Consider the following 9723-nt stretch of genomic DNA (forward strand, 5'->3'; position numbering starts at 1 on the left):
GATTTAAAAGAACATAAATTTGGCTGCCTAATGTTCAACTCAACAACATAAATTGGCCAGCCTAATGTGGAATATAATTTATTTACATATATTCTCTAAGAAAATATTGATATAGTTTGTGTGCGCGTAATGAATAAATAAATTTTGAATGTGAATTAGGTTCTTATTAGGAAAAAATAGTTTAATTAAATAATTTTGTTTTTGTAACTCAAACAGCAGCAGTAACAGCAAGATCAACAACAACAACAACAACAGCAACAGCAACAACACACCCTGATAAGTGAAGGCTAAGGCGCGACGTTTGGCCAAACATCGCAAGCAGCAGCCGGGGATTTATTTTTTTTCTACATCGTTAGATTGTTAAGAATGAAGGGAACCCGCGGAGACTCGCCTCCCGAGACACGGTTCCCTCGGTCACTTTGTCAATCCTGAGGCGCGATGCATCACCGCTAACAATCTTATTCGCGTCCCGCCGGCTGAGTCTCTGCTTGTGGGAGGAATCATAAAACCTGTCAAGGGGAAAATAGAAACGTAAAGCTAGAGAAACAAATTATAAAAGGTGAGGCAGCGAGGCGAGAAACAAGTTGGTGGAGGTGGAAGGAAAAATTAGTCAGAAAGCCGTGATAACTCACTCTGGTGGCCGCCTGCGCTGCCCTCGCCATCTCCATCTTGTCGCCGCTGCATGTCTGCGCCGCATCTGTCATCGCTGCACGGGAGTTGCTGCGCCACACCGGTTTCACTTCTGCGGCCACGAACCATCACTCAGCTTGCACTATAAACAGCGCCTTGTTAAGCCTTGCAAGCTCTCCGTGTTTCCAGTCTGACTCAAGTCTTGCGGTCACCCTCACTTATCAAGTGTGGGGGAAAAAGGGCGAGAGAAGAAAGATGCAGCCCGTTCCCTGCCCTCGCGGGTCCTGTGAGGAGGTTCTCCCTTCAGGTGTTGTGGCGCGCCGCAAGCATCGTGAGGAGAGACGAACACTTGGTCTGATACAAAAAAGCATCACCCTGTGTTTACCAGCCTATTTAGGAACTATAATAGAAGGCAATCTTCTGCAAATTGCAAGTACAGTAGATTCTGCAGAGCCGTTTTGCTGGAGGATCGGAGGGCCTTATATGGCGGCCAGGAGACTTACGACAGTGTTTTGTTCGCCGGGACTCGTAGCTGTGCTTGCATGTAAGTACATACGTACCCGCACTCCCCAGGCTGCAGCGTCGCCGCTCCCACTGCGTCCCTCGCCTCATCTTTCTAGGCTCACAGAACTCAAGCTTCTGCCACAATTATCCCTCCATCACCCCGACTCCAGCTCACACCAATGACGCCACTCTCAGCTGCCTGCTCCCCTCGACTCCTCCTCTCCCCACCCCCCGCGCGTTAGTCAAGACCCACGCACTCATCTCCATCAAACAGTGCGACTCAGCCTTCCTCCTTCCCTTCTTGCGCCGTCCGATAATTAATTCATATATTTTATTCTGATTTACGGAAGAAAGTCCGGGATATCATCTGCAGCAAACCAGAAGCCGATGATAATTCTTTAAAAATTTGATGTCCAGCGGTCGTCCAAGAAGCCTGTGGTGGGCGGAGGCGCTCAAATTAATGGCTACTAATCATATATATCGAAATATTCTGTCCCCTTTTTTGCTGATCGGTATATTTTCTTCGTGTTTGTGGCATTCAGTGGAGGAGGCTTGTCTGGCTAATATCTTAATAAGTAATGAAGATCGTTAATTTTGCGGTCGTTTTAGATGTGTGTGTGTGTGTGTGTGTGTGTGTGTGTGTGTGTGTGTGTGTGTGTGTGTGTGTGTGTGTGTGTGTGTGTGTGTGTGTGTGTGTGTAATTCACCTTGGTCGCCTGCTGGTCACCCAGCCAGTCTTCCCCATTACGGAGCGAGCTCAGAGCTCATAGACCGATCTTCGGGTAGGACTGAGACCACAACACACTCCACACATCGGGAAAGCGAGGCCACAACCCCTCGAGTTACATCCCGTACCTATTTACTGCTAGGTGAACACACCCCACACATTAAGAGGCTTGCCCATTTGCCTCGCCGCTCCGGGACTCGAACCCGGCCCTCTCGATTGTGAGTCGAGCGTGCTAACCACTACACTACGCGTGTGTGTGTGTGTGTGTGTGTGTGTGTGTGTGTGTGTGTGTGTGTGTGTGTGCTTGCGTGCGTGCGAACATGTTTAATGCATTTGTGTGCGTGTTTTCTTAGAAACGTTATCTGTCTAATGGTGGTGATCTTGGCTGTGCACGTCATGCTTGGTTCTAGTATGGCTCGGTAAAACGCAAATAGTTACCCGGACACAGACACTGCTTGTAAAACCTAGAAGTCGATTGCGATGTTGTTTTTTGTTTATGTTGCTCCATTTTGCTTTTATGGATCCGGATACAATTACGCCGTGGCTGAAGCTCGTAAAGTACTCATTTTGTGCTGATGTTTGCTTTTACGCCACGCAGATATGAGGCTAATGCTGGTGCGACCCTTATAAAGGTATTAGTGCGGCAGGAAGACCTTGTCGCGTAGCAGGGCAGAACTGGAAAGGTGACCGCGGCGCAGGTGTGTGCTGAGGCCTGGCCAGATGTGTGCCACGACGCCACCTGTAATTATTGCTATGATCGATCTGTGAGTATCTGTAGCTCTTACTGTTTTTGTGTTCGTGTTCTTATTTTACCACGATCATTCCTCGTCTTCGCAAATTATGTTTGTCTTTGGTGTGTGATTATTGTGGTGATCAATCTGTCTTTACCCGATTTTTATTGGTTTTTATTTATCTATTCAAATTTTGCCTCTTGATCAACTTCTACACTCGTAACTTTTATAGTTTGTCTTTGGTGTATTATTATCGATGTGATCAATTTATTTATTTATTTATTTTTGCTTATTTATTGTTACCTCGACTATTGCAAAGAATGAGAAACAGCGACAGATCCTGAGGCTCTTCCCAGGCTGTTTCTTAATAACACTGCAACTTTATTCTCTTCCGTTTGTTGATTTTCCAGCCTTTTTATTTTGGTTTGATATCTTCACCTATTTTCACTCTTGTTTACTTTCTTCCGCATCGTCTGATTAGTTATCGTTGTATTTTTCCAATAGTTTGTTAATTTTTCATCTGAAACGCTTCCATTTACTTCATATATTTGTTAACACCTTCAATACTGGGATGCATTTTTCTAAGAGTTTTCGGTGTGATTAGACGATTTTATTGACATTAAGAAGGGTCTGTGGAGATCAGAAGATTAATGGTCAAAGTCTTCACTATTTTAATCTCCCACATAAGTTTGTGAAGCTGTATAAAATCACCAAATAGTAAGCAGAGTGAATAGAAAAAAACGCGTCACGGTACTGAAGGCGTTAAGAGAAGAGATGGAACAGAACAGTGGAAGATTTTCGTAAATGTAAATTGCTGCGCCCAATACTTCCTCAATTTTGTACCTTTTATGTTTTATCGTCCATTTTTTTTGTTCTCTCTGACATACCATCAATCTGTCTTTATGTTTATTCCCTTATTTACATTCTCCCAAATTAGTGCTCTTGAACATTTCTAACTTCGTAACTTGCACATTTTATCACCGTGCTATTTGCTCTTCTTGACGCAACATCAATCCATCTTTACTTGTTTCTTGTATTTGCATATTCCTGAATTACTGCTTTCAGACTTCCCAATTCCGTAAATTATACACTCTGTCGTGGTCCTATTTGTTCTCCTTGACATAACATCACTTGGTTCTTGTTTTATTTATATATTCATACTTTTCTGCACTCACATTCACACCAAACACATTTTCTCATCGTTCTGTTTGTTTACTTCGGAATCCTATCTATTTTCCTCTTATGTCCTTGTTCTTTTGGTTACAGTATTCCAAGTTCACATTTAGTCTTTGTTATTAAACTCGCCAATAATCACTACATTTAAGCCTTTTTAATTACGCAACATATACTTAGCTGTCGTCTTATCTGTTCTTTTTTAACGCAGCTTTAATAATTCTGTACTCTTTTTCTTGTATTATTTATGCATTCATGGTCCACACGCAGATCTTTCTAATTTCCTCCACATTTTTTTCCCTTTTATACATCATCTCTTCGACACCATTAATTTGCATTTTACATGTTTCTTCTTGTCGGTCAATGTATTCTAAATTACTCCTCTTTTTCGTAAGTTAGTACATACAAAGACACTTATTATTGCCTTTATGACGTTATGAATTCCATCTCGTATATAATTAATTTGTTGCCATGGAATTTGATCTATTTTATGGTTATTTTGTACCAGTTTGTTCCTGTCGGTCAGTGTATTCCATTTTTTTTTATCTTATAGTTTTTACATACACGTCAGTTACTACCTTCAGAATTCCATCTCTCATATATTTAATCGTCGTGGTGTTTATTCTGACGCCGCATCAATTTTGCTTCCTTATGTCTCGCGCTGGAGTGGCGGTGAGTGTTCGTTGTCTGATTGCCAGGCCCTCTTTTTTTGTGTGCTCTATTTACAAGCACTCATAAATAACGCTAAGTAACCTCTTCCGCCATCTCTCCTTTTCTAATTATCGTTAATTACTCTATTCTACCCTTTCGCTCTTTTGTTCCCATTAGTGCTTCCTTAAATCATCAGTCCCCTTTATCATCCATTACTCTTCTCCTAATTCCCTGCTTCTCCATCCGTTACTCCATTAATCTGTCTTCCTCTTCCGCCCCCTTCCATTAAGCTTCATTTATCTTCCCTTTCTTCGTCTTCTTTCATCACCGGTTCAATTTTGTCTTCTCATTTCTACTCATTTTGTCATCATTCCTTCATTCCTATCTCCTCCGTTCCCCGTCTTTCCTCTCCTCTTGCGCAGCCTTTCCTCTCATCAGCTTCATTCCTTACCTCCACTTATCCACTCCTTGTTCTTCTCTCTCAGCCGGTTCTCCCTTCATTCATATCTTCTTTTCGTGCTTTCTCCCTCATTTCCACTTCTTACCTCTCCTCCTCTTCATCTTTTCATCTCATCAGATTCGCTTCTTCTTCCTCCTCCTCCTCCTCCTTCTCTTTACATCGTGTTCTCTTGTTTCTTCATCTTCCTCTTCTCTATTTTTTTTTATTTCTCAATTTTTTTTTCTCTCTAGTGCCTCTTAACTCTACTTCATCATTTGGTGTAGATATTTACTGTAAGTCTTTATGGCAGTAAAGTACAAGTTTATTTCTAGCTTTTAATTATATAGAGTTAACCAGTCAATCTTTTCATGACCACGTTATAGCTTTTACATTTTTTTTTTCCATATCTAGTAATATGTTCAAAGTTTAGACTGCTCTGACTCGAATATCCTTAAGTGTCTTGTACTCATTGTTAATATGGTGATTCAAACCCTCAGAAAAAACCTCCACTCAGTTCATACTTCTCTCTCCCCTGCTTACTGTTCTTTCTAGACGTTTTCCTTCCTTTCACTTTTAAAATTCATGCATTCCTGTTTGTTATTTATCACCCATTGTAGTCGTTTTTCATCCTTTCACCTTGCCCATAAATCCTCCTTAACTTACGCGTTGTATTATTCTTCACCATTTTTTTTTAAAGTTTCCACAATGTCTTACCTTTGCTGTTCATGCTTAATTTTCCCTCTTTGCTTTCTAATCACCGTCCATCTTATACGCACTTCACTCCTCTATTAATTTTTCATTCATAAACTGTGGTCTGTTTTCTTTCTCCCTAACTTTTTTTGTAACACCTTTCATTACCTCGATACACGTCTTCTTCTCCTCCTTTCACAGGTCACTGACTGAGGGGGTTACTGAGATGCGTCTTGTCGCTCTGTCACCACAACAATAGCCCGTCGTCGCTGCTCACTGGTATGGATGCCGCAGAAAAAAACAAGATAAAAAAAAAAAGGTGTCGGCGGATATGTAGTTATTAGAGGCTCTTTCATTGTCTTGGACGCAGAAGACAGACGGTATTGTTATGTTCCCTTTTTTTTCTTCCTCCTTCCTCTCCTTTTCTTCCTCCTCCGTGTTGTCAGTCTTGTTCGCTTTCTTTGTAAGGTCGTGATGGCTGGCTTGTTGGTGGACGTGACTCGTGGGTCGTAACTGTTGTGTGAAAGCCATGTGTTGAGAGTGAAGAGGGGAGGGAGTGTCCATCGAGGGGGAATGAGAGGCACCATCGGGCATACATCAAAGGCACAGGATCCGCATTATTAACCCCGTGACTGCTACAGCTTCTCAAGTTGTCATTAAATCTACATGAAAAATTTGGAAGACTACACTCGTAGGTCGCAGGTAAAGGTGTCATAAATCATGTAATGAAGCTTTCTATAGTCTGCAATTTAAGTTTTGATTTATAAAACTACATGTACATTAGTAGTCAAAAGCTATTTCCTGAGGACTTGGCCAGGTGTAAATTTGTAGCACTTATCTAAAAAAACGTGTAAGATTGTTCCTTGTCGACTGTGTGAAGGGAGAGAGATCCATTTGATAATCCGATACTAAGGTAATTGAATATAAGAATGCATATACCCGGGAACAGCTGTATGGGGATGCATAGGATTGATATAATATTGGGATGGTCAGAGAGAGAGAGAGAGAGAGAGAGAGAGAGAGAGAGAGAGAGAGAGAGAGAGAGAGAGAGAGAGAGAGAGAGAGAGAGAGTTTTTATTATAGCTTGGGTGTTTACAAATCGTGTTGCAAGAGATGGACTTTTTATGGAAAGAGAGAGAGAGAGAGAGAGAGAGAGAGAGAGAGAGAGAGAGAGAGAGAGAGAGAGAGAGAGAGAGAGAGAGAGAGAGAGAGAGGAGAGAACACGTAGACAGTTTTCCCAGGGTCAGAGAAGCGAGCAAGCTGTTATCTATCACTTAACGCTAATGATTCTTCCCCAGGAGGTGTGGAGTGAATGTGTAGTAAGGAATGGGCAGGTTGCGTCGACACCTCATCAAGTCGTGAGAGGAAATGCCGGGAAGCCATCACCGGAGCGGCAAGTAATGCGTCCTGAAATGCTTTCTCTCACATTGCTGGACCGTGAAGCATAACTGTTCTTACCTGTATTTTTTGAGAGCTATTTTTCACGTAGCTTTTTCTGCCGCTTCCTCGAATGCTCTTCCTCTTGTGCTGTTAATAATGGAAATTGCGCATTTTTTACAGTTGAGTAACAGCAGTTTGGGTGAGTAAAAAGAAGAAATGCATGACTAAGTAGCTTCCTGGAAATGCTGAGCCATCCTTCGTCTTATGCTTGAGACCCGTATGTTTAAAATCTTTGTTCTTCCATCAGGGTTGTTATCAGAAGCCACAGATATGATAATTTTTGTTCTTATGAGCTGTTTTTTTTTCTGTTGGATGAAGTAGATTCTTTGTTCAACTACCACTAGAATTATGAAAACACTCTTGCAAACCCGAAATAATGAAGAGCTGGGTAATCAAGGCGGGGAGGACTAAAGGACTGAGAAGGCGTGTATTGCTCTTCTCTCCATTACAACAGCCTGTTAAATGTAAGTGATGGGACTGCTGAATATTTCTGGACGAGAGGAACACAGAAAGAAACGTTGATGGAGAATGACAGAGAAACAGAGAAAGACGCAACACGGTACAAAACACCACCGTCGCTACAGACAAGAACAAACAGAAATACAGCCTTAGGAACCATGAACCAATAACTAATAGAACCAACGAAAGCTTGTCATATATTTAATCTCTTCAATACTGTGATGTATTTTTGCATTGAGATTTGTTTACGATTAGATCATTTTATTGACATTAGAGTCTATGGAGGTCAGAAGATTAATGGCTGCAGTCTTCACTATTTTAATCCCCAACATAAATTTCTGAAGCTGTATAAAATCACCAAAAAGTAAGCAGAATGAATATGGAAACGCGTCATTGTACTGAAAAGGTTAAGCTGGACGTCGAAACATAAAGGTGACCATATTTAAAAGTCAAATGTAAAAGCCACAACTCTTGTTATCTCCCCCAGAAGTGCGTGGACGAGAAAAAAACCCTGAGTTGATTTGATAGTACGAGTGGTTCAGGCTAATTTTCTTTCATCACTGGAGGAGGTTTGTTTATTTTCATTCTTCAGTGGGGCTTTGGATACCTGGCGTTGGTGCTGGTGGTGGAGGACGGCAAGGGGGAGGGAACAAATTGAGCGGCTCCTCCTCCATGGCTTCTGCTTTAACCTCACCGAGCCAGGGCTGTATCCAGGGAGTATGAATAACATGTCTGAGAGTAATCGATGTAAGAGTGGTTGCATTAAAATAAATTAGGTAAGATGTAAGATAAGAAGGATGAACAGTGAGGCTTTCTGGAATTTCTTGTTCTTATTTTTGTTAATTTGTGTTGTTCTTGTTGTGTGTGCGCGCGCGCACACACACACACACACACACACACACACACACACACACACACACACACACACACACACACACACACACACACACACCGGAGCTACACAGAGTCTTGCCTTATTTCTTGAAAGGGTGTGTTCCAGTGTACAATCCCTTGATGTTCTTTACACTGCGCCTTCCAAATATTAGCCAGACCAGTGAGTAATTAATCATTCAACATTATACCGCAAGCTCTGGATAGGTACAACATAAATCTGCAACAAAGGCTTAACATAGAAACTACCACCAGCTAACCTCACGCATGTCTGCTCAAGAATATAACACACTGAAGAAAACACACACCGCGTAGTGTAGTGGTTAGCACGCTCGACTAACAATCGAGAGGCCCGGGTTCGAGTCCCGGAATGCGGCGAGGCAAATGGGCAAGCCTCTTAATGTGTAGCCCCTGTTCACCTAGCAGTAAATATGCACGGGATATAACTCGAGGGGTTGTGGCCTCGCTTTCCCGGTGTGTTTTGTGTGTGATGTGGTCTCAGTCCTACCCGAAGATCGGTGTATGAGCTCTGAGCTCGCTCCGTAATGGGGAAGACTGGCTGGGAGACTAGCAGGCAACCGAGGTGAATTACACTAGCATAATCGTTCCCAGCAGCAACTCGGATTTATCCCCTTCATTACCAAGACGCGTTTCCTTATTCATTCTGGTTACAGATTGGTAGTTTTATACAGCATCAAAAACTTATGTGGGGATTAAGATAGTAAGGACTCTGGCTATTAATCTCTTGACCTCCAGAGACTCTTCCTAATGTAAATAAAATCGTCTAATCACATCCAAAACTTTTGGTAAATATGCATCTCAGTATTGAAGGGGATAAGGACTGCTGGTGGTAATTTCATCGCTAGGGACAAGAGGACCAAGGAAAAGAGGCAATGGTGGAGAATGACTGAGAAACAAAGACGCAAAAAACAGGCTGAAACACTGCTACAAACAAAAACAAACAGGAAATATGAAATGGTAGAAAATGACAAGATAAGAAAGAGGCACAACGCACAATCTAAGAAGCAGTGATCTAGGAAGGACAGGATAAGGACGATACTTGAAGTTGCAATAATGGGAACGAATGTATACAAAAGAAAAGAAATTAATCATGTGACGAGGAGAACAAGGCAAAGGCAACCACGCTTAAAATATTTGTAAGCGGAAAGACTGAATACTCGGTGGCTGATGCAGGAAACTGGATAGAAAAAGATAAAGAAAAAGAGAAGGAAAAAGAGGAAGAGGAGGAAGAGAAAGAGAATTATTAAATGGATGACGTGGCGGGGAAGATGTAGAAAGTTGGAAGTGGGAAGTTTAAGAAAATAATAAAAGGAAAAGTAATAGGAAAAGGAGGAGAATAAATTAAATGGAGTAAGAAGAAAAAGAAGG

At 41.8% G+C, this 9723-nt stretch overlaps 1 non-coding gene across 1 annotated transcript; it reads left to right on the plus strand.

Moving 5' to 3' along the window:
* The first annotated feature begins 8640 nt into the window (after positions 1-8640).
* On the plus strand, positions 8641-8712 carry Trnav-aac. Its single transcript has one exon. It is a non-coding gene; the product is annotated as a tRNA-Val (tRNA).
* The last annotated feature ends 1011 nt before the right edge of the window (positions 8713-9723 follow it).

This window comes from Portunus trituberculatus, chromosome 44 (assembly GCF_017591435.1).
Source record: "Portunus trituberculatus isolate SZX2019 chromosome 44, ASM1759143v1, whole genome shotgun sequence".
NCBI classification, from domain to species: domain Eukaryota; kingdom Metazoa; phylum Arthropoda; class Malacostraca; order Decapoda; family Portunidae; genus Portunus; species Portunus trituberculatus.